Source organism: Macaca fascicularis, chromosome 7 (genome assembly GCF_037993035.2).
Source record: "Macaca fascicularis isolate 582-1 chromosome 7, T2T-MFA8v1.1".
Classification (NCBI taxonomy): domain Eukaryota; kingdom Metazoa; phylum Chordata; class Mammalia; order Primates; family Cercopithecidae; genus Macaca; species Macaca fascicularis.
In genome coordinates this window covers 76,708,307-76,735,888 of record NC_088381.1, presented here as the reverse complement: position 1 = coordinate 76,735,888, position 27,582 = coordinate 76,708,307, and the positions used below count along the sequence as shown (strand labels likewise).

Genomic DNA, 27,582 nt, shown 5'->3' with positions numbered 1-27,582 from the left:
CTGTGACCACAATTTATTATTATTATCTTTTTTTTTTGGAGACAAAGTCTCACTCTGTCATCCATGCTGGAGTGCGGTGGTGCCATCTCAGCTCACTACAACCTCCGCCTCCTGGGTTCAAGCAATTCCCTCTGCCTCAGCCTCCCTAGTAGCTGGGATTACAGGTGCCTGCTACCACACCCGGCTAATTTTTGGAGTTTCTAATAGAGACAGAGTTTCATGATGATGGCCAGGCTGGTCTCAAACTCCTGACCTCAGGTGATCCATCCGCCTTGGCCTCCCAAAGTGCTGGGATTGCAGGCATGAGCCACCATGCCTGACTTTTTTATTATTATTAACAAAACAGGCTTCCTATCAATAATACATAAATTCCAAGAGAGCAAGAACTTTGTCTTGTTCACTGTTGTATCCCCAGAAGGTAATATATCACTTGGCACCTGACACATGAAAGGTGTTCAGTAAACACATGTTGAATAAACAAGTTAATTCATTAGCACTTACTGTACACTAGGCTCTAGGAATACGGGGGAAAAAGGCAGATCTATGCTACCCCTTCATGTGGCACCTACTGACACAACACAAAGAACTGAGTTTTGTTCCCTTAGTATGTGATTATTGATGCCAGGCTTCTCAACTACGTGATTTTTAAAACCTGCATCACCTTCCTAGAAAACCTCAAACCTGTAAGTGATAAAAAGCAACTTCTGGTCAGGCCGCGAAGAATCTTTGGGGCTCTGAAGCCCCAAAGATGAGTAAGAAATGGTCCTTGCCTGTGTCCCTGCCTGGATACACTAAGATGGACAGCATCTGACCATGGCCACCACCAACGCTGCCTCTCTCTTGACCACTGACTGCTGCCAGAATTTATGGGCAAAGGTAGAAATGGAGACACCTTCCTCCCCGTATGGCTCGATGTTAAAAGTTTAAATTCAACCTAACAAACTTAAAATATATTCTATCTTCCTATTTTTACAAACATATCTTCATAACAAAATCAAAACCATGGAAAGGCAACAGTTCACATTAAATAGCTATGGAGAGTACAAACCCCAAATTAATTTAATTTCCTACCAAAGGCCATGATCCCCTCTGGGGCTGCCCTGTCCAGGAGGTTAACCAATGCAGCTGGTCTGAACTGAGGTCAGACTGGAAGCGTCAACATACACATCTGACTCTGAAACCTAGTTAAAAAAAAAAAAAATGTAAACGTCTCACTAGTAAGGTTTACATTAATCACTTATTGAAATTATATTTTGGCTCTATTAGGTCAACATAAAATGAATTTTACTTCTTTCTGCATACTTTTTTTTTTTTTTTTAAACATGGCTACTAGAGAATTAAAATGACACCTGTCACTCACATTATCTTTCTTTGGGACAGTGAGCTCTAGGAGGCAGGCAAGGATGAAAGGAAAGGATCCTGCTGCCAATAGGCACCCACAGCCACTTCCCCATCTCCCTATTCTTATCTGCCTGGAAGCCCATGGGGTGCATATCCACCTTCTTGTCCTCTTTCCCCAGGAAGTCAGGGAGGCTCTTCACCCCCTGACCCAGGCTCAGCTGCTTGCCCACCATCACTCTACCATCACACCCCTACCTGGACAGTGGCCGAGGAAAGGGCAAATACAGGCCGAGCATGGTGGTCAGCAGGCACTCCCTGGTCTCTCAAAAAACCATGCCACTCAGCCTCTGCCCACCAAGTGCTCCCACAGCCCACCTCCACTGGTTTCACCTTGTCACACTCCTCAAGGGAGTGTAAACTCAGAGGACCAGGTCCAAATGTGGAATTACCAGCCTCCTCGGCACTGGAAGCCTGTTATAAGGGGGAGAGCCAGGCTCTGGTCATGGCACCCTTTTCCCCCAACCCAGGGCTCCATCCTGCTCCTCGAAGGCTCCCCCACATACATGTAGACTAGGAAGCCCACAGGAACCAGCTCTGTGCACTCACTCTTCCTTCCATCCCATCTCTGATGAGAAGCATCTCTTGGCTACCCCTTCAGGCTACCTTCTGCAGGACAAGCAGGCCCTGGAAGTGGTCCTGTGGCTCTTTGCAAGCAACCACCCTCCAGACCTGGCACACTCCTGAGTAGCACTAGTGCAGGGCCCTCTGTGACACAGGGCCTGAGGGACTCCCTTGTCTGACCTAAGGACCATGCTGACAGTATCCACCAGAACGGCTAAAGCTAAGAAGATGACAGTAATACCAAGTGTTAGTGAGCATGGAAGAGCTCCTCAACCCGTGCTCATTAGGAAACGTATGTTGATACTTTTGGACAGTATTACTAACAATGAACATACCTTATGACTCAGCAATTCCACTCCTAGGTGCACATGCTACATAAATGTGGGCATATGTTCACCAAAACCCAGGGACAGTAATGCTCACAGAGACACTAGTCATGATAGCCCCAAACTGGATACTACACAAATGCCCTCAATAGTAGAAGGAATAATGAAATGGGGCTGTCACAGAATGGAGTGCTGCACTTAAACAAAAGAAACTGCAACTACATGTGACAACATGGATGAATCCAGCAAGCAGAATGTACTGCAAAAGCAGCCAGACGCCAGAGAATAGATGCCATCATTTCATTCACATAAAGCTCAAACACAGGCAAAAGTAATATAAGGTAACAGACATCAAAAGAGAGGTCACTTTGGGGGTTACTTTGGGAAAGAAGAGGGTGGGAGTGACTTGGAGAGCCACCATGGGGGCTTTGGGAATGTTCTATCTCCCTTGATCTGGGTAGTGGTCATATGACTGTGTCCATTTTGTGAAAATTCATATTGTACACTTACGATCTGAGATGAAGCACTTATGTGCTTCTATGTATGATCTACTTAAGAAAAAATTTCACTTAAAAAAAGATTACTGCAAAAAAAAGCATGAGTTGAAGATAATAATGCAAACACAACACCAAGAAATGGTAGGGCCTCTCATTCCCCTAGTAAAAGCTTTTGCCAGCCCTACCATAAAGTTGAAAAACAGTGACAATTCAGCAAACAAATGTGAAATTATGGATAAAATAACTGGAAATAGGGATTTATACTCAAAATCGTTAACAATAAATGTCACTCTAAGTGACTCCAAATATCTCTATGTCTTGAGATATCAGCTGATGACAGTATAAAGCCATCAGGGCTAGTGAGACATTTTACAATACTGTTTATTTCATCTTTATCTCCTCTTTTTATGTACATGTTTGCTTGTTTTATAATATGCCTTCTATGTTATCAAAGAATACAAGTATAAAATTAATAAAGTATTATTGGTACTTATCACAACCTTTACCGATGAGGTTTAAGCAAAAACATTTGCAACCTCTTATCTGAATGTATGTGCATAAATACACCATCTTATCTCTCAGGAAAAAGGCTCAAGGGTATTCAGACTTTGCAGAAATTCTCAACTTTTAGAATTATTTGTAAATCTCTGATAAGAAAGATGATGGAATCACCAGGAAATATGCTTTAAATTTTTATTTTTCTTGTGAAAATAGCTGAAGCGGGAGGTTAAATTTAACTTTATCTCCCTTCAAACCTTGAATAATAGTCTGGAAAGAGGATTTATGTCACTGCACTGAGTTCCCATTACCTCCTCCTGGAAAAGGCCAACAAAGAGGTAGACCCTGCAACTCATGGCTTGGCCAGACAAGCAATTAAACAGGAAAGCACAAACCCCTCTCCTCAGTGGGAATAACCGACTGCAAACCTGACCTGGTGGCCCCCTGGTCTGGATAAACAGAACCTTGTTTGGTTGGGGAGGGTCAGAGGTACAGCGCTGAACTGGAAGCCTTGTGACCAGAAACAACATCCACTCTCACAAGCTCCCTGTCTTGATTTTCCTCCTTGATTGATTAGCCTTGTTAACATAGACGGATTCATCTGTACAATAGACGGCAGCTTCTAGATCAACATTAGAGCGATGTTATGGTCCAGGAATGTGACATGGGTTGAATATCTTCTAACTGGACTTAGAAAACCAGAGATCTGTACACACGTTTGTGAATTCCAACTTTCCTCCACCCTGTTTCTGCTACCAGGGCACATTCCACGTTGATCTCTTTTATGTCTATCAACATGATTTTATTGCTTTTTGTCACACATTTTAAACCTTGATTTTCACAAAGTTATAGTCCCCGTGGCCTCCCCATGCCACAACCAAACAAATGTGCTTTTACTGCCTCGAGGAGGATATAAGTAATTTACTTTTAAAAGTGAGCTGAGCTCTCAGGAGAAATTCAGTCTCATGCTTCTTTCTGATGGGTTTCAGTTCTCAATCTGTCCGGGACAGTCAATTAAAGACTAAGTCAGAATTGCAGCAAAACCTTCCAAGGCTCGTTCAGGTAGGGCCAGACACCCTCCATCAGGCCAAACAAGGGATGGGGATAAAGGGTATGGACCTGACTCTCCTCCTGGGAAGCCAGAGAGAACTTCTCTAGAAATAAATAGCCTCCCATTCCTGTAACTCTCAGGGTCATACTTTAAGAAAAAGGTGCAAGAAATGCACCAAGACTTCTTATTAAAATTCTTAACTGGAACAGCCTTTATAAAGTGGGAATGCTGTAAAAATGAAATGGGATAATATGTGCATGCACAGCATATAGGACCATGCCTGGCAGAGGGTACATGCTCAGTTATTGATCACTACAGCAAAGGTCAAGTGTATCTTGTGAAACATAGCTTGTTAAAATGTGACTGCTACTTCTGACTATTCCCATCTCCAGCTTAATGGAAATAAGACCAAGGGATACCTGGAGAGGATCATCCACTTTGGATGAGGTCAGTCTCTCACTGCTGCTCCCATATCCCAAGCAGGGGCTGCCATTCTGTAAAGGGACAGATTCCCTCAATTCCTAGGAGTTTGGGGTGGGGGTGATGCAGGGAAGGCATCCCTGGAGAGGGTCCTGTTTCCCTTGCTGGGTGTAATGCACAGTCCTGGGCTTGGGAGACTTATAATGGAGCTGAGTGGCCTTGGGCAAGCCCAGGCAGCTCCCCACCCACCAGCATCCATTAAACACCTCCTGTAGGGCTAGTGGGCAACACCTGTCCTCCCACCCGTCTTAGCCTGTGCTTCACTCAAATCACTTGTCAGCAACTCAAATCACTTGTGATTCCAGGACACGTATCTTCCTTACTAAACTCTACAGCAGTGATTTTTAAGCTGTTTTCTCAGAAATTCTATAAAGGGAGCCTGTGGCAAGGGCACAGAACTTCAAGTCCTAACACTGCCTTTGCCCACAAAAGCTTTACTTGGTTGTTTCCCATTTCACAATGTCCACCCAAGATGTTGTTTGAAACAAGGATTCTCCAGCTAAGGGAGAAAAAGAGTTGAAAATCACTGCTTTATTGGAGATCAATCTTATGAACCCTTAAAGGAATCTTCAATAAGCTCTTACAGCAAATGCAGAATTGTCGAAAGAAACTACAACTATTTCTCCTACAAGCCCTCCTCAGAGCCAAGGCTGGACTATGAACCTGTTACTTAACTAGGTACTCCAGTGTGGGCTAAGCCATCTTAAAACTAGGGCCCTGCCCTGATTGCTAAGGGACTTGACGCAAAACAAGAAGCCACACTCTGGGTTTCTTGCCTAAAGTAATGTGTGGCCAGCATGACCCACAGGTGGTCCCTCTCTGACAATCATTAAATATTAGCAAGAGCCACAGCACTGGCAAGAGCTCTTTGGGCAGCTGCCTGAGGGCCAAAATCTGGCATGCTGGCTGAAGCAGAGTCCTCGCCTTGCATGCCAAAGACTTTGCAGCTGTGGGCACGCCCTCTCCTGCAATGATGTGCATAACTTCAGTAAGTGGTGCTGGGGACAGAGGAAGGCATGTAAGCATGCAGCCATGCAGCATCGAAGCGTGCTCACCAGCAAGCAGCTACTTGGAGGGTCTGTGGGCATCATCTTTGGGCAAGGGGTCGTACAGGCTACTGGTGAGGGGACAAGACTCACTGGGCACTGTGTCTATTCTGAGGGAGCTTAGAACCTGGAGCCGAAACTAAGCGTCTACCCTGATGTCCATACTCTGTGGCAGGGGGATCTGTGACAACCTTTCCAACAAGAAAAAATTGAGAGAGCCAGATAAGACACGGATACAGTCCTCTTTGTAAACGGTTTTTGGATTGGGTGACTGTATGACCTCGTGGCCCAAAGGGAGGGGCAGTTTGTGAAATTTGTTCTGAAAAAATCCTTGTTTAGATGATAAATGTTACGATCACCATACGTAATGTGAGCTGGTCCCTGAAGGACCTATGGAATGCGCACAGGTAGGAAGCACTCTGCAGGATGGGAAGAACTAGAGGAAAAAGCCATGAGGTGGGAAAGCATGGGCATTCTGGGGGAATGTCAAGCTGGAGTCTGGAGTGGCTGGAGCATAAAGGGCATGAAGCGGAGTCTAAAGAGAGATGAGATAAGATACGCGTGGACTCCAAGGGGCCTCACAGGATGAGTTTACACTTTCTTTGCCCAGCGATGATGTCCCACAGAGCTTTCTGAGCAGGAAGCATCATAGTCAGAGGTGAGCCATGGCACAAAGGAGCAGGGAGAAATGGGAGTCCCTGGCTGGCAGAGCAAGGAGGGCCTGGCTGGTGGGAGAAGGACCATGGCAGCCGGAAGGCCAGGCATCTGAATCATCCCGCCCCAGCCTGGCCACTGCCCTGTTCTTTACCCTCCCAGGCAGCCTGTCACTCTGAGGAATGTGGCTCACTCTCCCTAAGGGGGAGGCAACTTGCTCATGCCACTTCCTGAACCCAGACTGGTCCCAGGACCGTCTATTTTTGACTCTCCCAAGCCAGTGTTTGACAAGAAAAGCACAGCTGTCAGCAATCCCGCCCCAGTGGAACTTGCTGTTCTATAAAGTGTCATGCCAGTTTCTGCACATGAATTATGGTCACCTGGACCCAAGGCCAAGGGAAGCACTTCTGTCTTTAGCATCATGGTGCACTGCAGTCTTTCCTGGACCTGGGAAAAGTAGGCTGGTGCCTTTGTTCAGCTTGCACAGAAGTAGAAACAGAAGTTCAGCTTGCACAGAAGTCCAGTTGTTGTTCCTGGGACTGTGTTTGTTCAAGGGGCACCAGGGTACCAGGAGACACACTCACTTCCTAGTGCATACAGCATGCTCCGTGCCCAACAACAGCTGCATGATGTGAGGGAGAAAACTGCAAAGCCAGCCAGGGCTACACTCCTTATGGAATGATCCCTGGAGTAAAAAGGATTTATAGTCAAGGAGTTATGTTTAGAAAGGACCCACTCAGAACATGAATAAGCTTAGAAATTTCATACCAACTAAAGCTTCATCCCTGGCCAGCCGAGTACCCCCTTCTCCCCTCTATCACCCTATGAATCCATTCACCATCTTTGCTTGGATTATTTTTAAACTGTCAGATTTCCCAGCCCCCAAACTCTTGCCTCTCCAATATATCTTCAAAACTGGGGTCCAAGATGGTGAGCCCCTTAATGGAAAGGCTAGGTATTAATATTCTTTGTTACCTCTGCACCCAGTACAGTAAAATAAATTTGAAGCAAATGAATAAACAAGCAAACCAATGAATGGATGTCCCTTGGGCAGCTCCACCAGAGCAGCGAGGCCTCTCGCACCAACCCCTGAGAAATGTGAGTGGTGCTACTACAGCCACACAGGTACAGCTAAGGCCAAGAGGACTTGTTGACAATGCAGCCAGGAAGTGTGAAGGGAATCAGGCGGCAGGTCTGAAAGAAATGTGCAAATCCAGCCTCTCTGTTGCTTTTCCTTTTGGAATGTTTCTAATGCACCAAATGCGGATGGTGAAGCTCTAGATTCATTTTCCCCAGGAAAACATGTTTTCTTTGCTCGCTTAAGTGAAGCTCAGTGGGAAAAGGTTTGGCTGACTAGAAGAGTTGATGTTGGCAAATGTGGGTAGAGCTGATGAATGCCACGATCCTCACCAATAGTTTGTATACCCTAAGAAATTAATAATAACACTGATGATGACAATAATAGATCCTACCATTTAATTAGTATATACTGGGTGCAAGGCATTATGCTAAGCACTTGACGTGCACTGTATACTGAAGGGTCATGATTGTACTTAGGACATAGATACCATTATTATCTCTGGTTTTAGAGGAGGTTTAATGAGATTAAGCCTCTTGCTCAAGGTCACATACCTAGTAAGCGGCAGAACAGTGATTTAAACCCAGGATGAGTGATAGCAAATTTAAATTTACTTCTACACTGTAGTGCCATTTAATTTTGTTTTCATGGATAAATGGTCATACTCTTTAGGGAAGAGGTAGAAAGAAGAAAGGATCTGCTAAGTGCCAGACAGTATGCTAGGTGATTTATACAGGTTCAGCATCCCTAGTCTGAAATCCAAAATGCTTCAAAATCTGAAGCGTTTTGAGTACTGCCAAGTGGAGAATTCCACACTTGAACTCATGTGATGAGGTGCAGTCAAACTGCAGTCAGCACTTTGTTTCATGCACGAAACCAGTTAGACTATTTTATCAAATTACCTTCAAGCTATGTGCATAAGGTGTATATGAAACAAAAGAATTTCATGTTGACACTTAGGTCCCATCCCCAAAATATCTCATTATACACATGCAGATATTCCAAAATTAAAATAAAATTAGAAACACTTCTGGTCCCAAGATTCCTGGGGATAAGGGGTACTCAACCTGTATATGTAAATTCACTTGATGAAATGCTTAATGATGAAAACTGTATTATGTCCCCTTTTTGCAGATGAGGCACCTGAATCTCAGAGAAGTTAACTAGTAGGTCTGAAGTCATAAATGATAGTTAGTACAAGTGAAGAGAATTGAGAATGGCAAACCAATTTTAGTAATCAATCAATGACAGAACATAGGCCACAATAGGGTAGGTATGAGCAGTAGCTTATGCTAAGTGTTGAACCAGACCAGGGGTTGGCGAACTTCTTCTGTAAAGGGCCAGATATGGTCAATGGGATTTGGCCCATGGGCCCACAGTTTGTTGACCCTTGAACTAGATGATACTGATATGTGGAAAGTTTGAACCTTTGTGAGACTCCTGTTCCTAACAGTTTTCATATATGAATCCATTAATAATTTCTAAGTTTAATCTATCAACTTAGTAAAATCATTAACATATAATAAAAAGTAAACCTGTGTAATTATTAAATAAACTCCAATGGGAAAATTCTAAGGCACATGCATGTTTTATAGAGGGAAAAATAAGAAAAATGCATTCCACTGAGGGGGGTGGAAAGTAACACATTTGTACTATGAGCCCTGAATACAGAACAGATGCTAAGGCTTAAACTGACATCCAAATCCTTCCCTCCTCTTTGGAGTATGGACCAGGGCTTAGATGAGTTGGTGGCTTGGGTAATTAAGAACTCTAAAGATCACTGCCTTCATTCTAAAAGGCCACATATTCACAGAAAGCTTTTTCCTAGTGTGGATGCCAGACACTTATGCACAGTGCCATTTTCACTGAAGAGTAAAAGAGCTTAGTTCACTGAGAAAGAAAGAATTAAAGGATTGGAAATATCTGAATCAGAAATAATCCATCTTCATAAACAGCAGGGAGAAGGCAGGGTACCGCAGGATGGTCTATCATTTACAGGGGAGAAAATACCTCTGGTAACTGACTGAAGTTCTGTCTTTGATCAATGACCTTCCGCAATGTTCCTAGTCCCAGGTCTACCTGCAAAACCTGAAAAACTCCCCCAGAAATGGGTGATGGGAAAAAACAAACAAGAAGCACAGGGTGGTATTCATTTTGTTTGGAAAATTATCTGGCTCAATATCTGATTCAATAATCAATTATTTCAATATTCAGGATCTGAGTCAATACTCCATGTTTACTGAGCGCCCACTCAGTGCCTGGACCCATGCAAGGTTCAGGGAGACAACATTAGCAAGACAGCCAAGGTCTTTATCCTCAAGAACTTCAGAGTTTCCTGGGAGGATCATTTAGGAGATATGTTTTTAATCTCAACCATTAAAAAGTATTTCTAATAAGATTTGCTTGCAAAAGACCTTCTCTGATTTTTCTTTATTAAGGTATCTTAGGATGCTATTGTCTTAAAAAAAAAAAAAAAAAAAAAAAACTTTTATTTCGATAGTTTTTGGGGTGCAGGTGTTTTCTGGATTAGCTCTTTAGTGGTGGTGTCTGAGAATTTAGTGCATCCATCACCCAAGCAGTGTACACTCTACCCAATATGTAGTCTTTTATCCCTCACCTACCTCCAAATGTCCCCACACCCCAGTTGCCAAAGTTAATTATATCACTCTTATGCCTTTGTGTCCTCATAGCTTAGCTCCCACTTAGAAGTGAGAACATATGATATTTTGTTTTCCATGTCTGAGGACCCTACTTTCCTAGGGCACATTCTCACCATTTTTCTCCTTCTTCCCTAATAACCCCAAACTTACTGAACTGGCTTTCTCTGCAGCTGCCAGGAGATATCACCTCCAAGTGTGTTACCAACAACATGGAACGTATCACAACATCCTTGGACAGCTCCTTCGCTTCTCACAATGAGCCATGAAGATACAGAAAGGGGGGTGCAGCAATGTGAGGCTGAAGCACTTGGGTCATCATAACGCAGGGGGGACCAGTGCATGTGACCCTCCAGGGTGGCAGTGAGGAATTGATTGCTGGTCTCATTGCACTGACAAAACCTCAGGCAGTATGTCTTCACATGATCCATGTATCCATCCATCCAATCATTCATTCATTTTAAAAATAGTGGTAAAACACATGTAGCAAAAATTTACCATTAGTGACACTTTGGTACTTTCACCATGTTTCACAACTATCACCACTATCTAGTTCCAAAACACTCATCACTCTGAGAGAGCCTCATGTCCATCAAGCAGTCACTCCCCACTTTCTCTCCCCCATCCCCTCCCTGGAAACCACTAATCTGCTTTCCATCTCTATGGATTTGCCTATTCTGGACCTTTCTTATGAATGGCATCTCACAATATGTGTCCTTTTGTGATTGCCTTCTTTCATTTAATGTTTTCTAGGTTCATTCACGTCACAGCGTGTATCTTACTTCATTCCTTTTTATGACTGAACAATACATCATTGTATAGATATATCATTTTGTTTATCCATTATCTGCCAATAGACATTTGGGTTTTTTCCTCTTCTTAGCTATTATAAAGAGCACTATGAACATTCTTGTATATTTTTTGCTTAAATGCTTATTTTCAATACTTTTGAGAATGTACCCATTAATTAATTTTTAACAAGCATTTCTGAGCTTCTGTTATACTTCAGACACATTGTGATGGCGTGTTAAGAGGGAGTGTTAAAAAAGTAGTAAGATATGATTTAGGTCTCCAAGAATTAAAGTTAGACAAAGCAGAAACACATTAGTAATAATACTTATAACAACATATTACTAACAGCCAGGTTTTATTGAGCACTTACTATGTGCTGGACTCTTTTAAACACTTTATGTATTGTCCCTCATGTAATCCTCACAACAAAACTATGAGCAGGTACTACTAATATCCTAATTAGAGAAGCCTTATCTAAGTATATGAGGGCCAAAGCAGGGAAGTGAATGGAGGTGATGGTCAAAGCTAAGGAAACAGAGGACATAACCCAGAGGGAGAGTGGAGAATGAGAAGGGGGGTGATTAAAGGTGAAACCAGGGCGGGGAGGGGGGTTGCAGGGAGATCTAAGGGATGGCCCAAGGAAGGGGAGATCTGGAGGAAGACTCAGAAGAAATGGCTTGGGAGATGTTAGAGACAAAAAGAAGAAACTCTGTCAGAAATGCCAAGGGAGAAGAGAATGTCAAAAACCCCATCTGCTGCTGCCAACTGGTAAAGCAACAGAAGAACCACCAGGGGCCCACTGGATTTAGGGTCCAGGAGTCTAGTGACACAGCAAAGCACATTCATGCTGCAGTGGAGTCAGGAGCCAGAGGGCAGGATAGCAGAGACAGAAAGAGCAGAAAGGAGACAGAGGGCTATAGAGGGGAGAAGGGAAGTTCTTGGCTGACGTGGCCTGCCGGAGCAGAGTCTGACAGGCTGAAGAAACCGGGGAGAGAGCTGAAAGGAGGTTGAGAAATTCATTTTGTACACCTCCCAAGGACAAGAAATCCAATGCAAGTAAAGCACCAATTTCCTAGGAAAAGGAACAAAGGAGCATTTACACCTAGATATACTCAGGGTTAAAGCAACTGTTCTCATGAGCAGGTAGGCAAGGAAAGCACGGTACCTGCACACAAAGGAACAGAGAGCAGGCTGATCTGAGCTTACCGCCCCATTCCATTAGGAGTCAAGAGCTGCACAATCAGGAGGAAATGACTGTGGCAAGGAAGTATTTTTACCTGGGCGACGTACGTTGAGGTATGAAGAAGCAAAAACCCTTTTTTCAGATACTTTAGAACCAAGGAAATACATCAATCATAAGACTTTTACCAAGAAAGCTTTTCAAAGACATATGCCAGCTATCTGATAGCTAAAATCAAGAACTCAGGAATGGGCAGGTACCAGTATACAAGGAGGGGCAGAGAGGTATGATATCACCTAAATTAAAAAAATATAGAAGTCCTGGCCAGGCACGTGGCTCACACCTGTAATCCCAGCACTTTGGGAGGCCGAGGAGGGCAGATTGCTTTGAACTCAGGAGTTCAAGACCAGCATGGCCAACATGGCAAAATCCTGGCCCTACAAAAACCACAAAAATTAGCCAAGTGTTCGTGGTGCATGCCTGTAGTCCCATCTACTCGGGAGGCTGAGGCTGGAGAATCGCTTGAGCCCAGGAAGCAGAGGTTGTGGTGAGCCAGGATTTCACTACTACACTCCAGCCTGGGCGACAGTGAGACCCTATCTAATAAATAAATATATATAACCTCTTCTATATCATTTTTAACAGCTTTGCTGAGGTGGAAGTGACATACAAAAACTGCAAATATTTAACACGCACAATTGGATGAGTCTGGGCACACACATATACTTATGCAACCGTCACCACAATCAAGGTAACAGATATCTCCAAAAGTGTCTTGTGTCTTTTTGTTTTTCTTGTTTTATTGTGGTAAAAACACTTAACATGAAATCTACCCTCTTATACATTTTTAAGTGCCCACTTAAAAATTGTATGGTTGACCACAGATATGTATTGTACAGCAAATCTCTGGAATTAATTCATCTTGCATAACCATCACTTTATACCACTTGGACAACTCCCCATTTTGGTGTTTACACAACTGTATATGTTTATCAAAATTCATCAAGTCCTACACTTAGAGGGGTAAATTTTATTGCATGTAAGTAATACCTCAATAAATTAGACCCTTAAAAATTGAAAAAAAAAATGGTAACAGGAGCAAACAAGGTCAGGTACATTTAAGATACACTGTAAAGGATGAATATTTTATAAAACAAACACCATCTAAAAATTAGAACAAAGAGAAACTGAGGAGGACAACACCATATGGGTAAATTTAATGCTCCTTTATTAGTCCTTGATAACTAGATTTTTAAAAAGACCATAGAGAACCATTACTTAACAAAACTATAAGTGAATAACTAAAAAGAATAGCAAAAACTTGACTTAACTGGAGGTTAATAGATTCTAACTACTAGATGTGTTATCTCATTTCTACCTATTTACAGTCACACTATCAGATGGTCACTATGCCCAGTGGAAGATAAGGAGACAGAGACAAATTAAGATTGGGTAATGTGGCAAAGTCCTTGCAGCCACAGGAACAGGAACTCAAACCCAACTCAGTTGCTGTGAAGGCGACAATAGCCAATCCTAGTCATTTACATGTGTAAAGCTGCCATTTTTAAATGTAACAATAGCATTTCCTTATGTCTCCCTATCTCATTTTCATCTCTCTACTATACAATAAAGGGCACAACAAATTCATGTGGGATTTGTTTTTTCCATCAGTTTCTGGGTCCAATATTTACCAAATCATGTGATCAGATGCACCTAAAAATAAGCTCCATTAAAAATCACCCAGATCCAGAAGTCTATTAAGCTATGAACATAGAGAAAAATCACTGCTTGTAACTGACAGCCAATCACAGACACGGTGATCCTACAGAATTGGGGTAGAAAGTAAGTATGATTCTGCAAATGTTTCTTTGGATTCCCATTCATAACCTTTATAGTCACACTGAACCTGTCTACAGCAGGATGAAATGTTTAAAGCGTTTTCTCAAACTTTTTCATTTGAGGACTATGCCACTTGGACAGGAAAAATCCTACAACACAGATCTGATCTGGAAACACTCGATTTCAAGTATTCTCTCCCACTGTTCCTATAAACTATCCATGTGCCCCAGGCTATGTGCCGATCATCAGGAGCTGTGGAAAAGGGGCCCCAGACTAAGGGGTCAGAAAACTCTTCCAAGAGAATTTGATGCTAGACCTTGCTCTGAAGGATGAACAGGAATTATCCAGAGAAAGAAGTTAGAGTTGAGGCTACTCCAAGGAGAAGGAGGAAAAAGTCTTGAAGTCCAATGGCACGTACAGAATGCAATTTGTATATGGTTATAGCTGTGTTGTCCAATGATAGCCACATGTGAGCAGTGAGCACTTGCAATGCAGCTGGAATATGCTGCACATTTCCTACTATATTAAAAAAAAAGCTACACTTAAAAGTAGAAACAGGCAAAATTAATTTTAATAAATATTTAATATTTTATTTAATCCAAAATATCTGAAATGTCATTTCAACACATGGTCAATACAAACGTTATTAAGATATTTTACAGTCTTTTTTTGGTACTAACTCTTTGAAATCCTCTGTGTATAGAGTTTCTTTGCTTCCATCTATCTTCTCCCCAGTACAATTTGGGACCCTCACCACAATCGACATCCCCATTCCTGCTTTCTAGCCCAGGCTGTGGATGGTTGGCCACAACTTCAAGAAATAATGCAGCATTGCTAATTATTTTGAATGTCCATCATTTGCAGAGTAACATTAAAAATAATAATAATAAGGCACCAGTACAAACACTGCCTCTCTCTAACCAAGGAGGTGCTGCAAGCAACACAGTACCCCAGGGGTTATAGACAAGGAAGAGGACTGCAGGGCTCAGTGACCTGACCAAGGTCACACTTCAGTGAGGTCTTTTACCTCTGAGGCCAGGGTTCTTTCCTTACTCTACCACTAGCACAGCTCTTCAGGCTGGTGAGTGCCAGGGAAAGCAGGCTGCTTCTCTTGCCTGCCTTGGAGTGTCTACCACTGGGTGGCTGTAAGGGGCAATGTCACAGTTATAGGACCAGGTCAGGTGGAGGCGTAGGAAGGAGGAGGCTGTGCTAGCAGTGCAGACGCAGGTCTGAGAGGAAGGCTGGACCTGGATGCAGCTTGTCTCCTGGAGAGAGAAGCTTGCAGGATGCCCCTCTGGCCATAGAAAGTGATCATCAATAAGCTCCCAGGCTGAACCCAACATGTGAAATTCACAGCTGCTTTATAAGCAGGGCTCTCACCAAGTGTGTGGCATGACAGCTGACTCAGTTTGTGGCTAATCCTGCCAATGTTCCTCCTGTAACTTCTCTCCACTTAATGCAATTGCCAGTGTCCTCTGCTCTCATGTTTAGGCAGCCAAGTGCAGGGGACACTGCATGTGTGATGCTGGACAGGCTTGGGACAAGGGGGTGGGATAGAGGATGGACTATGACGAATCATAGATCATGCCAGTTCCACGCAAAGGCATTCAAATTCAATTTTTTAAAAAGCACACCTGTCAGCCAATTGCAGCACACCTAGGTGCAAGTTCACAAGTTCAGCTCTAGAACATGACACTCTCTTAAAGCCCTTTCCTCTGCTGTCCCTAAATGGTAAAAAGAGAGTAACACTGGTTAATTCTAAGAATTTACTATATTCTAGGCACCATTCCAGGCACTTTATTTGCACTAAATCATTTAAACTCATAAAACACCTATGGATGCAGGAACAATTAATCTACTCATTTTACAGATAGGGAACTGCAGTACAGAGAAATTAAGTTAACTACCCCAGACTGCACACAGAGAAACCCCAGAAGCTGGGATGGGAACCCAGGCAGGGAGGCTCCCAGAGCCCGGCCCTCTGTAAAGGGTATCTAGTGCCAGCAAAATTTGCTTTTTTAATGAAGGAACTGTCTTCTCTATTTTGATGCTAATGGGGACACTGGCTTTATCATACCTCTTGGAGAGAGGGTCACCCCTACCCTACCACAGAGGGACTGGAAATGAATGTCTCCGCCTTCCTGCCAGGACAGCACATCTTTCTTCTTTTGGAGAGATTCTCGCTGGAAACCACAGTGGACACTCGCAGGAGGCACCCAATTCTCTGCTTTCTGGGGAGTTCCCTGTGGTCTTCCCCTCACCGCACCTCCCGCCTCCCTGCCCTGCCCATAGCACACTCCTACCCTGCCTGCCTCTGCCTGCTGGTACCTTTGCCTCCCACCATGCTCTTCCCTCTGCCTGGACTCTCCCTTCACCTTCTAGTTTCCAGCAGTGACTTACCCAGAAACCTTCACCCTCCTCTGTTTCTCCAGGCCAAGGTGCCCGTCACCTCCTCTGGAGCCCTGCAGCACTTGGCAAATACTCTCAATACAGGAATTTACACAACTCATTTTTATTCATGAGTCTGTCTCTAAAAACTGCAAGTTCCCCCAGGATACACTGCAAATGCTAAGAAGGCTTAGAGAAATAACAATAATAATAATAATTTTTTTAAAAAGGTGTCTGTTTAGGTCAGGTTGACCTCTTATGAAGGGACTTGGCTTTCTGGAACCTGCTGTCCTGGTTCTTATCCTTACTGTTGGACCCCAGGCTGACCTTGAGCCTTGAGTGATGTCCCACATCCCATGAGTCTTTTCCAGGTGGCTTTGGGTCCACAGCGTGGTTTCTTAGGTCCGGGGACACTCTCTCTTGCCTGCCTTGTCACCTATTGGCGCCTGCTCACCACAGAACAGGCACCAATAGGCCTGGCTCGCAGACACAGCATATCTACTGAATATAGAAAATGTAGAAAGAAAGTGAATTTTGAGCCAGGAATGATGGCACATCAGAAGGAAATACCTTTATTGAAGTTTCTGGATATAGTTTGTAACTTTTCAGCCCCTAACACACTTCCACTCAAAACACTTCGAGAGCCTGCTTTCACCTTAATCCGGTATTCTCAGGCTTGGCATTATTGACATTTGGGGTTGGATAATTCTTTGTTGTGGATGCTGGTCCTGTGCACCGATGGAGGCTTGACAGCATCCACAGCCTCTCCCCACTAGATGCCAGTAGCACTTCCCCTGTGTTCCAACCCTGTTATGACAACAACCAAAAATGAATCCAGACACTGCCAAATGTCATGAGGTGCAAAATCACCTAGGTTGAGAAGCTCTGCCCTAACTCGCCCTTGAGTCATGCAACCACTCACTCAACTTCATTTCCCTCAAATGCACCATGATTTTAGACACTCAGACAATACACCAGCTTCAGCCTCCATTCTTCCTGCTGTTGCATCTGTTTTTCCAGTCAGCCATCAACTAAAGATAATGGTATCTTTACTTGTCATAGGTTTGAATTTAAATTCCACCCCTTACTAGCTGTGTGTCCTCTGACAATACAGGTAATCTCGCTGTGCCTGCTCTTCATCAGCAGAATGGAGATAATGGTATCTCAGAGGGCTGCTGTCAAGTCCAAAGACATCCAATGTGAAGTGCCCGGCAGGAGCAAGCACCTGAGAATTCATTCATTGCTTGGATATCCAAGACCACGTCTCTGGGAAATGAGAAAGCAGAGGGGTTGCAATCCCTACCCTTTTGCCTCAGTTCCCCTGCCCCAGGGCACTGCCCATTGTCCTTTTCTGGTTTTTTGTTTGTTTGTTTGTTTGTTTGTTTGTTTGTTTTTTTGAGATGGAGTTTTTCTCTGTTGCCAGGCTGGAGTGCAATGGCGTGATCTCGGCTCAGTGCAACCTTTGCCTCCCAGGTTCAAGCAATTCTCCTGCCTCAGCCTCCCGAGTAGCTGGGACTACAAGTGCATGCCACCATGCCCAGCTAATTTTTGTATTTTTAGTAGAGATGGGGCTTCACTATGTTGGCCAGGATGGTCTCAAACCCCTGACCTCAGGTGATCCACCCACCTTGGCCTCCCAAAGTGCTGGAATTACAGGCGTGAGCCACCGTACCCCGCCGAGGTCACCTTGTTTGACCTCAGCTGGGAACAGGCACATCAGGCAACTCAAATGTTTCCCTACCCTGCACATGTCTTCAAAGGAGCCCTGAGTATTGATTTGGGGGCTACAAATACATTTTAGCAAATAGGCAAATTCCCAAATACAGAAATCACAAATAATGAAGACTGACGACATATGCCTATACCTATTTAAGGATATGAGCGTGCGTGCACACATACACACACACACACAACCTTCACCTGGTTGGGCATTGGCAGCATGAGGACAGCAGACGCCCCTCATACACAGGTGTAAGCTCTGTCTACTCTTCTAGCCTGAGAAGGCTACTGCCTGTCAGAAGGAAACTGCATGTTCACACGGGCACTGTCTAACCAAAGCAGGGCACTGCACAGTGGCAGGATCCACCCTGGATGCCTGTTTTTTGGTCAGCGGAAACCCGAAGGTTTGAAGGCGTAATGGGAGGAATGGGTCCACTTAAAAAAGAACCATGTTGTTTCATGAGGGCTCCCTGTGAGTCCCTGGGAGCTGGATACCACCTGTCTCCTACCTACCTGCTTTCATTCTCCAGGAGTGCCTCCTGATCACAGGCTCAGCAAACGCTCACAGACCCCAAGTTCCATGTTGACTCTCGTGTGTTGGCTACAGAGAAAGGAGAGGACTCCACAACTCTGCCCACCCCAAAGGCAACTCACATCAGTGGCTCCAGCAACTTTGCTGGCTGCTCCAGGGTGTGATGGAGCCCCAACTGCCCAGGCTTGGGGCCAGCACACCAGCTGCGGATTTCATCACCACTCTCCTTGTTTTAGAAACAGAGCCCAAAGACAAGCATGCAAATATGCTGTGCTCTGGCCAGATTTTAAATAATACACTAAAATGTTAGTTCAGAACATACTTGGCCCCTCTCCTACATGTGCTACAGGTGCTTGCTCATGAAATGTTTTGAACAGCGTGGGGAGCAGGTACTATATTTCAATGCCTCTTTTTGGTTTTAAGGTTGTAAGACTTTTTTGTTTTGTTTTCTGCTAGAGCTAAAATGTTTTTCTGGGTGAGCAGAAATAGCCTTTTTGCCTTTTAACATTTAGCTGAAACGAAAAAATACATTTCCTTGGTCATCATGGCAAATGTCATGCTGGAGGATTTTGACACATACAGAACTAGCTAGGAAGTCAGAGTCCAAACTGATGACTGCACCCCGGTCAAATTTTCTTCTACCCAGCAATCCAAAGGGTTCACCCTGCCCAACTCCCCTGCAACTCAATCTAAGTCTGTGACCAGCCCCCGCCACCAGGAAACCCGTAGACACAGCTAGATCTCTTCCACTGAAGAATGGGGACTTCTCTTGGGAGAATGTAAGGGTAAGTCCATAAGATGCCAAGCCCAATGAGGGCGCACTTGTACCAGAAGAGGAATTCTATAGATTGAGTCTTATGAATGCTATGAAGTAAAAGTAGATTTTGGTAATGTTTCTAATAGAAAGACAACAATAATTATAACAAGAGGCCAGGCACTGTGGCTCACACCTGTAATCCCAGCACTTTGGGAGGCCAAGGTGGGTGGACCACCTGAGATCAGGAGTTTGAGACCAGCCTGGCCAACATGGAGAAACCCCGACTTTACTAAAAATACAAAAATTAGCCGGGCATGGTGGCGCATACCTGTAATCCCAGCTATTTGGGAAACTGAGACAGGAGAATTGCTTGAACCTGGGAGGTGGAAGTTGCACTGTGAGCCGAGATTGCACCACTGCAATCCAGCCTGGGCAACAGAGTGAGACTTCATCTCAAAAAAAAAAAAAAAAAATTATAAAAAAAGGCAAACATAAGAAATTTTACTCCACAACAACAATTAGTTCTTAGTATCCACATGTAGTAGTAGTCAGATATTGTACACCATTCCTACCCCAAAAAAAGATTTATTCATTCATTCATTCAACAAATATCTACTAACTGCCTTTATGTGCCAGGCACATTTCTATACATGTACTATATACAATGAAAAGATGAGCTTTACCTCTCAAAGTGTGCAGTGAGGACACAGGTGTATGTGCAACAGACACTATCACACCAAAAAATGATGCAAGGTGACAGTGCTATACACAATGTGGACCCGAAAGCAAACCCTTGTGTTGGAGGTGGGTGGAGGCACAGATGGCTTCTGAGAGGAAGGGACCTCTCAGCTGACTTTACATGGAGCAACATGAGTTTGCCAGATCCTCTGGGTAGGGGAAAGAGAAAGGAGATTCCATGCAGAGGAACCAGAATGTGCCAAGCAAAAAGGCGCCAATAAACAGCGCCACCCTAAGGGTAACCACGGACAGTGCAGTGCCGGCTGTGAGCGCACAAAGAAGCTGGACACATCGTGAGTGCCGTAAATACTGTGCCTGTGTGAGCACACGTGCGAAGTCTGTGCTAGTGTGTCTGTGTGTGCACCCCTCTGTCTGTCTGGAGAATGGGCTGGGGACAAAGCTTTGCATGGAAGCGGGGGTCGCTCGTTTCTACACTGGCTTCTTCTCACTCCTTGTCTGTGATGGAACTTCCTTTGTTAGCACTAGAATTTGATGCCATTGGTCCCCACAGTGGTTTGTGGAGCCCTATTCACCTCACCTAGTGAGAAGACTGGTAAATTAGAGGCCCTGTTCTAGCCAGGACACCTCCGTGCTACATAATAAGCACAGGCTAGAGAATTCTAGAGGGCCACTCTATGACTCACTCTCTGTGCTTACTAATCCAAGCAGAACTCAGCAGAATCTACTTGAGAGAAAGCTCACAGGAGACTAGAAAGTGTCATTTTAATGATGCCAGCTAAACTTCCCTTTCCTCTCCTCCGTCTGCTATTTTCCCCAGGTGGAGAAGTAAAAGACTGTAAGGAAGGGAGGGGGCATACAGACTTCCAGTCTCTGATCCTGCGCTGAAACTCGGGGCACACACTCTCGTCTGCAGGCATGGATGATTATGTCCTCTGTCTGAGAAAGAAGACATGCACTGTACTTTGATGGATGGGCCATGAGTGGCTTGCCTGGGTACTTTCCAGGGCGATTAGGCAGGGGACTGTAGAAAATGTTCAGGTTGGAAGCGTCTGAATAAGGCAATTAGAAGGGAAGGAAGATAGGGGCATTTCAAAGCCATCTTGCATCTCTGCAGGAAGAGGGGAGCAAAGAGGAGGGAAGAGAGCCACCTTCTTGATTTAGCTGCCTATGGATTTGCTCTTGAGAGCTCTTGGTGCTGAATCCTGCAGACAAAGCAGACAGGGAAAGAGCCTTATGCCAGCAGGATTTGGGAGAATACTGAAGTGACCTGGACCTTTAGTCCTGCCACTATGTCCTCGTGGTCCCCCAAAAGTAGGCTGGTTGAAAACAACACAGCCAAAAACTGTATTATTGATATCTGAGAGATAATATGATCCAGGAAAACAGGACAGATAACAAGGTCTGGAAGTCAACAGAACAAGGACCAAACAATAAATCCATCTGTAAAATGGGTTTAATTTATTTCATATGGGATTATCTGTGTAATATGTGTCTTATCCATATTGATTTTTATTATATGTCGAGTGCTGTCTTTATCATGTGGCAATGCTTCTGCATTATGTCCCCACAACAGTCCCTCAATACTACAGGATAGGTGGGGAGACAAATGATATTAATAGCCAAAGAAAAGCATAACCAGAGGGACATTCCACCACAGATCACCATATGAAGCTTCAAGTCGGGGGAGAAATTTGTACTCTTATGGGTTAATCTATATGCTGGTCATTTCTGTGTAGAGCAGTTAATCTAGAAAATGGTACTCTCTGCTTCCTCTCATACCTCTGCAACATGCTCTGATAACTAAAAACCTCTCTTATTACTTGTCATTTTAATATTTTAAATGAATATAAATGTAAGAACTCACCGGGTTTATTTAGACATAGGTTCCTACCATCTAATAATCTCTTTTTGTTTTTTACAAAGGATAAAAAGCAGCACAAATAGATTAAGGTATTTCAAAACTTCTTTAGAGCCCAACTCTTCTGGATTATTTACAAAGACAGTTTTAAAGCCCTTTATAAAGTTATCTGAAAGCAGAGTTCAAAAATACAAATTATATCTCATCTCTCTTGCTATCAAAAAAAAAAAAATCCCCAAGAAACTGCACCATGCTTTTGTCTTCTCCTCCGTGACCAAAGCTGCCCTTTGGAAGTAAAATGCCATACAACATAATTGGTGGTGCAGCAGCCCAGCTCTCTGCAGAAGCTAGGGTTAGACTTTTTTACATTCTACAAAGCACCACTTTATCTTTCTGCTTCAAGTTGAAATCACCTTTTTCCATGAACAGTGCCAGATGCTCTGTTTGAGAAGCATCACCAAAGCCCAGGCATGAATTCCTTCCACTGCTGAGACATTCTAATACACCAGGTTAATAGGGATCTGAGAATGGTTACTGCTCCTAGGGGTCCCATTCAATTAAATGTTCCTACAATTTGCATTTGGAAAGCACATCATCATCACTGCCTGGTGCCTTAATGAAAACTTGAGTCCACAAAATTTGGGTGCTAGACACAGTATCCTGAAAGGGTCATATCCTGAAATGTTCAGAAGTGCAATTTTGTGCCCAGTTCTAACAGGAATTTTTCTGTCCCATGTACCCTGGGGACACAGTGATGTTGCATTGTGCACAGTGGGAAAAACACCTTCCTGAGAGACACTGGTACACATGATACATTAGTGGGCCATGAGAATCATCCTCAGCTAAAATCTGAGCTGTCCGTCCCTCCACTCCCCTGGCTACAAACCTCTTTGTCCGCACTGGCGTCAGTGCTGGCCTCGGTCAGTACAAAGCCTGAACTCTTTTCTCTGCGTCCCAAATCTGTCACAAAGCAAAAATGCCCTGACCTCATCTGAGCCACGGGTGCAGTTATGGTGTGGCTGGCGCTGCCAGCCCAGGCCCCTGTTTCTGTCTGGGTCATTTCTCAACCTATCTCGACTCAACCTTGTTACTTCAGATCAGAGCTGCCCATAATTAGCTGGGCACAAATGCCCTGCGGCTGCCAAAATGACCAGGCTCTGATGCCTTCTGGATGACTCACGGAATGAACCAGGAGGGGATGAAACACACCAATTCCTAACAAAATTGCATGAAAATGACACCGAATTCAGAAAGCTTCACACAATCTCCTTGAGGGCTCCTATTTGAGTTTCTCTCCTCCCTTCAATGAAAGCAAGGGGCTGGAATCAATGTCCTCAGGGCTGGACTGGCTCAATTGACTAAGGGCTTACTCCTTCCTGATCCCTCCAGGAGTACATTCTGGCAGTAGAAGCAATTTAGAGCAGGTGTGCACACCCACACTCCTAAGAATTTCCCTCAACACACACACACACACACACACACACACACACACACACACACACACACCCCTGCGAGCTGCCCACAATCCAAGTGCACCTGTAGACAAAAGATTCCTTTTGGACTTGGTGCCTCTCAACAAAACCCTCCCTTAGGCAAGGCCTGCCAACTCCCACTCCCTAGGTGAGGCCAGGCTGGTGAGAGGAGGAAGGATGAGCAGGCAACATAGAAAAACAAAAGGGAAGGGAAGTTGTGGGGTGAGGTGGGAGTCTCAATCCTGGATTTTAAAGTGAACAGTCAATGAAGGATATTTTTAAAGAGTCTGAAGCTCAAGAGAGCCTCAGAAGCCCAAATGAGATTGTTCCTCACAATGGAGGATATTTATTTGGACCTGCCAGGTCTAGTTTTAAAAGTCCTTCTTCAGTATCACATAGAATCCAGGGATCTGAGCAGGATCTCGGGCCTCTAAATCATTACGGAACATCCAAACATCCAGGGGGATAAATGTTTCCTCTGGGGATCCCTGAGGAGCCAGGGCTTGGCTTTGGGTTTCCCAAGTACTGGGATGCTGGTGGTGGGAGAGGGGTCCGCATATGCGTTTCTCTTTAATCATGTGTCTTCTATCCAATTCCCCTGTTCTCTGGGGCACTTGACTTTAATATATACCTCTTCCCCTTCCCAAAAGATTCTGAAAACTCTCATCAACCACTGGGTACCCCCACAGTCCCCTCTCCCTAGGTCTGTTTGCTGTCATGGGGGAGCTGAGGTCCCCAGCACCTCTTCAGATGGTGGTGATGACTGTAATCCTCCCAAGAGCTGGCATGGCACACGCGGAAAAGTCTAGAGGTAGGACTGCTGGCCACACTCAAAAACTCGTGGAAAGACAAAGCATGGGACAAGGTAATGGATAAGGCCTGGATTCCAGACCACACACCATCACCTGACACTCTGTGACCCTGAGCAAGTCACTTAATTCTGTGAGCTGCCACTTCTTCATCTGCAAAAGGGGGGTATCCAAGGAAATAACTTTTCAGAACACATCGAAATATATTTTTTTAAAAAACTAATTTTAAAGGATGATAGTATTAAGCTTGCTTCTGCTTCTTCCCAACACACTGCTCAACTCTCTTTCTCTACCAGAGATGGTATGGAGCTGTGGCCAATGAGGTGCCACTTCCGGCCTGGTCCACAAGATTTCCCAGGCCCCTTCCACCAGGGTCTTTTCTCCTCCTGCTTGATGCCAATAAGCACAGCAACCTTGAATGGGAGGAACTGAATACAGCAACACTAACATGGCAAGAGCTACTACACAGAGCTGCCCACATATTAGTAAAACCTGTTCTGGATTCACCTGAGCATTAAAAAAAAAAAAAGCAATGATGCATGTGAGGGTTTGCTTTTTGCAGTAGCTGTCAGTCTAACAAATACATTTACCATGCCCTAAAACGGGTAGAAAGTATAAAGCACTATTAAATATTTCACCTAAAAATGATCAAAAAAAAAAAAAAAAAAACAATGACAGTTGACAGGGCCATTGTATCTACTTTTAGAGCTCTGAGCAATCACACAGAAGTCTTGTGATTAATGGAACATTCCAGGTAAGTCTAAAATTTCCAGCAAGTTTCTACCACAGGTTTGCTTTTCCTGCAAACCTACTTTCACAAACTGAAAATGAGCAGGTTCCCCATCCATACCGAGAGGTGAAGCCAGCTGAGCTTCTGGGTCAGGTGGGGACTTGGAGAACTCGTGTCTAGCTAAAGGACTGTAAACGCACCAATCAGCACTCTGTAAAATGGACCAATCAGCAGGATGCGGGTGGGGCCCAACAAGGAAATAAAAGCTGACCACCCCAGCTAGCAGTGGCAACCCACTTGGGTCCGCTTCCACAGTGTGGAAGCTTTGTTCTTTCGCTCTTCACAATAAGTCTTGTTGCTGCTCACTCTTTGGGCCCGCACTACCTTTATGATCTGTAACACTCACTGTGAAGGTCTGCGGCGTCACTCCTGAAGTCAGCGAGACCATGAACCCACCAGAAGGAAGAAACTCCAGACACATCTGAACATGTGAAGGAGCAAATTCCAGACGCACCATCTTTAAGAACTGTAACATTCACCCTGAGGGTCCACAGCTTCATTCTTGAAGTCAGTGAGACCAAGAACCCACCGGAAGGAACCAGTTCCAGATACAATAAACTTAATATCTACTGCAATAAAATCCCATGGTGTGATCCAATCAGATGAAGTGTGACTTGGGGTATTGACTCTCACTACCCACACCTCTTTCTCATTAGCACAACATTCAGGAGTTAATCAGCCCCAGGCTGCTGCCCCTCTAAGAGTTAAACCCTCACTAGAGAAACTGTGGCAGGCCTGCTCACCCTAACAGCTGAACAGGGTAGCCTCCATAATAACTGTCTCAGCACTGAATGACTGGTGAAGTTAAATATTTAAAGCTGAAAGAGCCAGTGCCCATATACAAAGGCTGGAATGTAACAAAAGCTCACCAAGAGTCTTGCCTAGGCCTTTCCTAGGCCTCGAAGCATGACAAGATAACAAAGGAATTCTTAACAGGACCTATTTAGGATTAAACAGGTGCACTGGGGGTCTGAAGGAACTCCCCAAACCTCCATGATTTAGCAGGAGACAAGGGTAATCACCCCCAGCACCTGGACCCATTTAGATTAATTTACCGAGGTTGCAGAGGAAGGTCTTCAGGAATCAGATCTTAGTTACAGGTTGGAAGAAGTTAATCACTTATGTCTTTAGATGAATGCACACTTACACATAGACTTATATACTTAAAGTATATAAGCTCTGGAAAACTTTGTAATTTTGAGTTGGTCTGGTGATATTTTCTAGGCCTTCTCCCTGTACCTGGCTACAGAAATAAACTCTCCCCTTTCCCAGTTCATCTGCATCTCGCTATTGGGTCGTGAAAATAAGCAGCCTGATGACCCTCAGTTTAGTCTGGGAACAAAGCATCTGGTGTGCTGCTGGGGATGGGGTGCAGTAGACAGCCTGAGATCACCACGAGGCTCCTATAACATCACTGCTGGGCTCTCCGTTGGGCTTAGGACCTGCCATAGCCATCTCCACCTCTCATTCTCTCCTCCTTCCCTGGCTCACCCTTCCCTCCTCAGCACCAAGTCTCTCCCATTGCTGTTTGGCCAGCTTTCAGTTGTTTCCTGTTTTCTTTCTCAGGCCACAGGAAATCCTTGCTCCATAATTCTTTTTTTTTTTTTTTTTTTTGAGATGGAGTTTCTCTCTTGTTGCCTAGACTGGAGTGCAATGGCATGATCTCGGCTCACCACAACCTCTGCCTCCTAAGTTCAAGTGATTCTCCTGCCTCAGCCTCCAGAATAGCTGGGATCATAGGCATATGCCACCATACCTGGCTAATTTTGTATTTTTAGTAAAGACGGGGTTTCTCCATGTTAGTCAGGTTGGTCTTGAACTCCCAACCTCAGGTGATCCACCAGCGAACTCGAACTCCTGACCTCAGGTGATCCACCCGCTTTGGCCTCCCAAAGTGCTGGGATTACAGGCGTGAGCCACTGTGCATGGCCGCTCTGTAATTCTTAAAATGTCCACTCCAGTCGGTACCTCATATGCTACCTCCTGCTGCAGTCTGTGGCATCTTCTGAGCCTGTCTGTATGACCACCAGAGTTTGTTCTTGGGCCCTGTGAGCCTGAGATGGCTGCACCAGGACCCAGAAGAGCTGAGCTGAACTTCTGGCTCAGCAGCGACTACACCTTGTGACCCTGAATAATTCTCCCAAGTCTTCTGAGTCCAGGTTTCCTCCCCACACGATGGGAATTTTATAATATTTGATTTTCAGAAAATCAAATGCATTCATTCATTCAGCACACATGTGCTGGGTCCCTTCCATGTTCTGAGAACCATCTTAAGTTTTAAACATGTAACAGTAAATGGGATGCTCTCAGAGAGCTGGCATTCTGGTGAGGAATGACAATAAATAAATGTATTTTATGCTAGATGGCAATAAGTGAAGAAAAACAAAGCCAAGTAAGAGGACCAAGAGTAAAGGTGGCAGATGAGTAGGGGAAGGGTATTTAGGGAAGGCCTCTCTGATGGGAAGACCCACAAGCAGGGGCCTGAATGAAGCCAGAGA

General features: G+C 44.4%; 1 protein-coding gene and 1 long non-coding RNA gene across 11 annotated transcripts in view; one reads left to right on the top strand and one right to left on the bottom strand.

Moving 5' to 3' along the window:
• Window positions 1-27,582, bottom strand: part of SLCO3A1 (solute carrier organic anion transporter family member 3A1) — a 318,828-nt gene that overhangs the window by 182,903 nt on the left and 108,343 nt on the right. The gene's annotated exons all lie outside the window — the stretch shown is intronic.
• On the top strand, window positions 294-14,389 carry LOC135971914 (uncharacterized). Its single transcript, XR_010588298.2, has 3 exons — window positions 294-5,832; window positions 12,867-12,972; window positions 14,183-14,389. It is a non-coding gene; the product is annotated as an uncharacterized lncRNA (long non-coding RNA).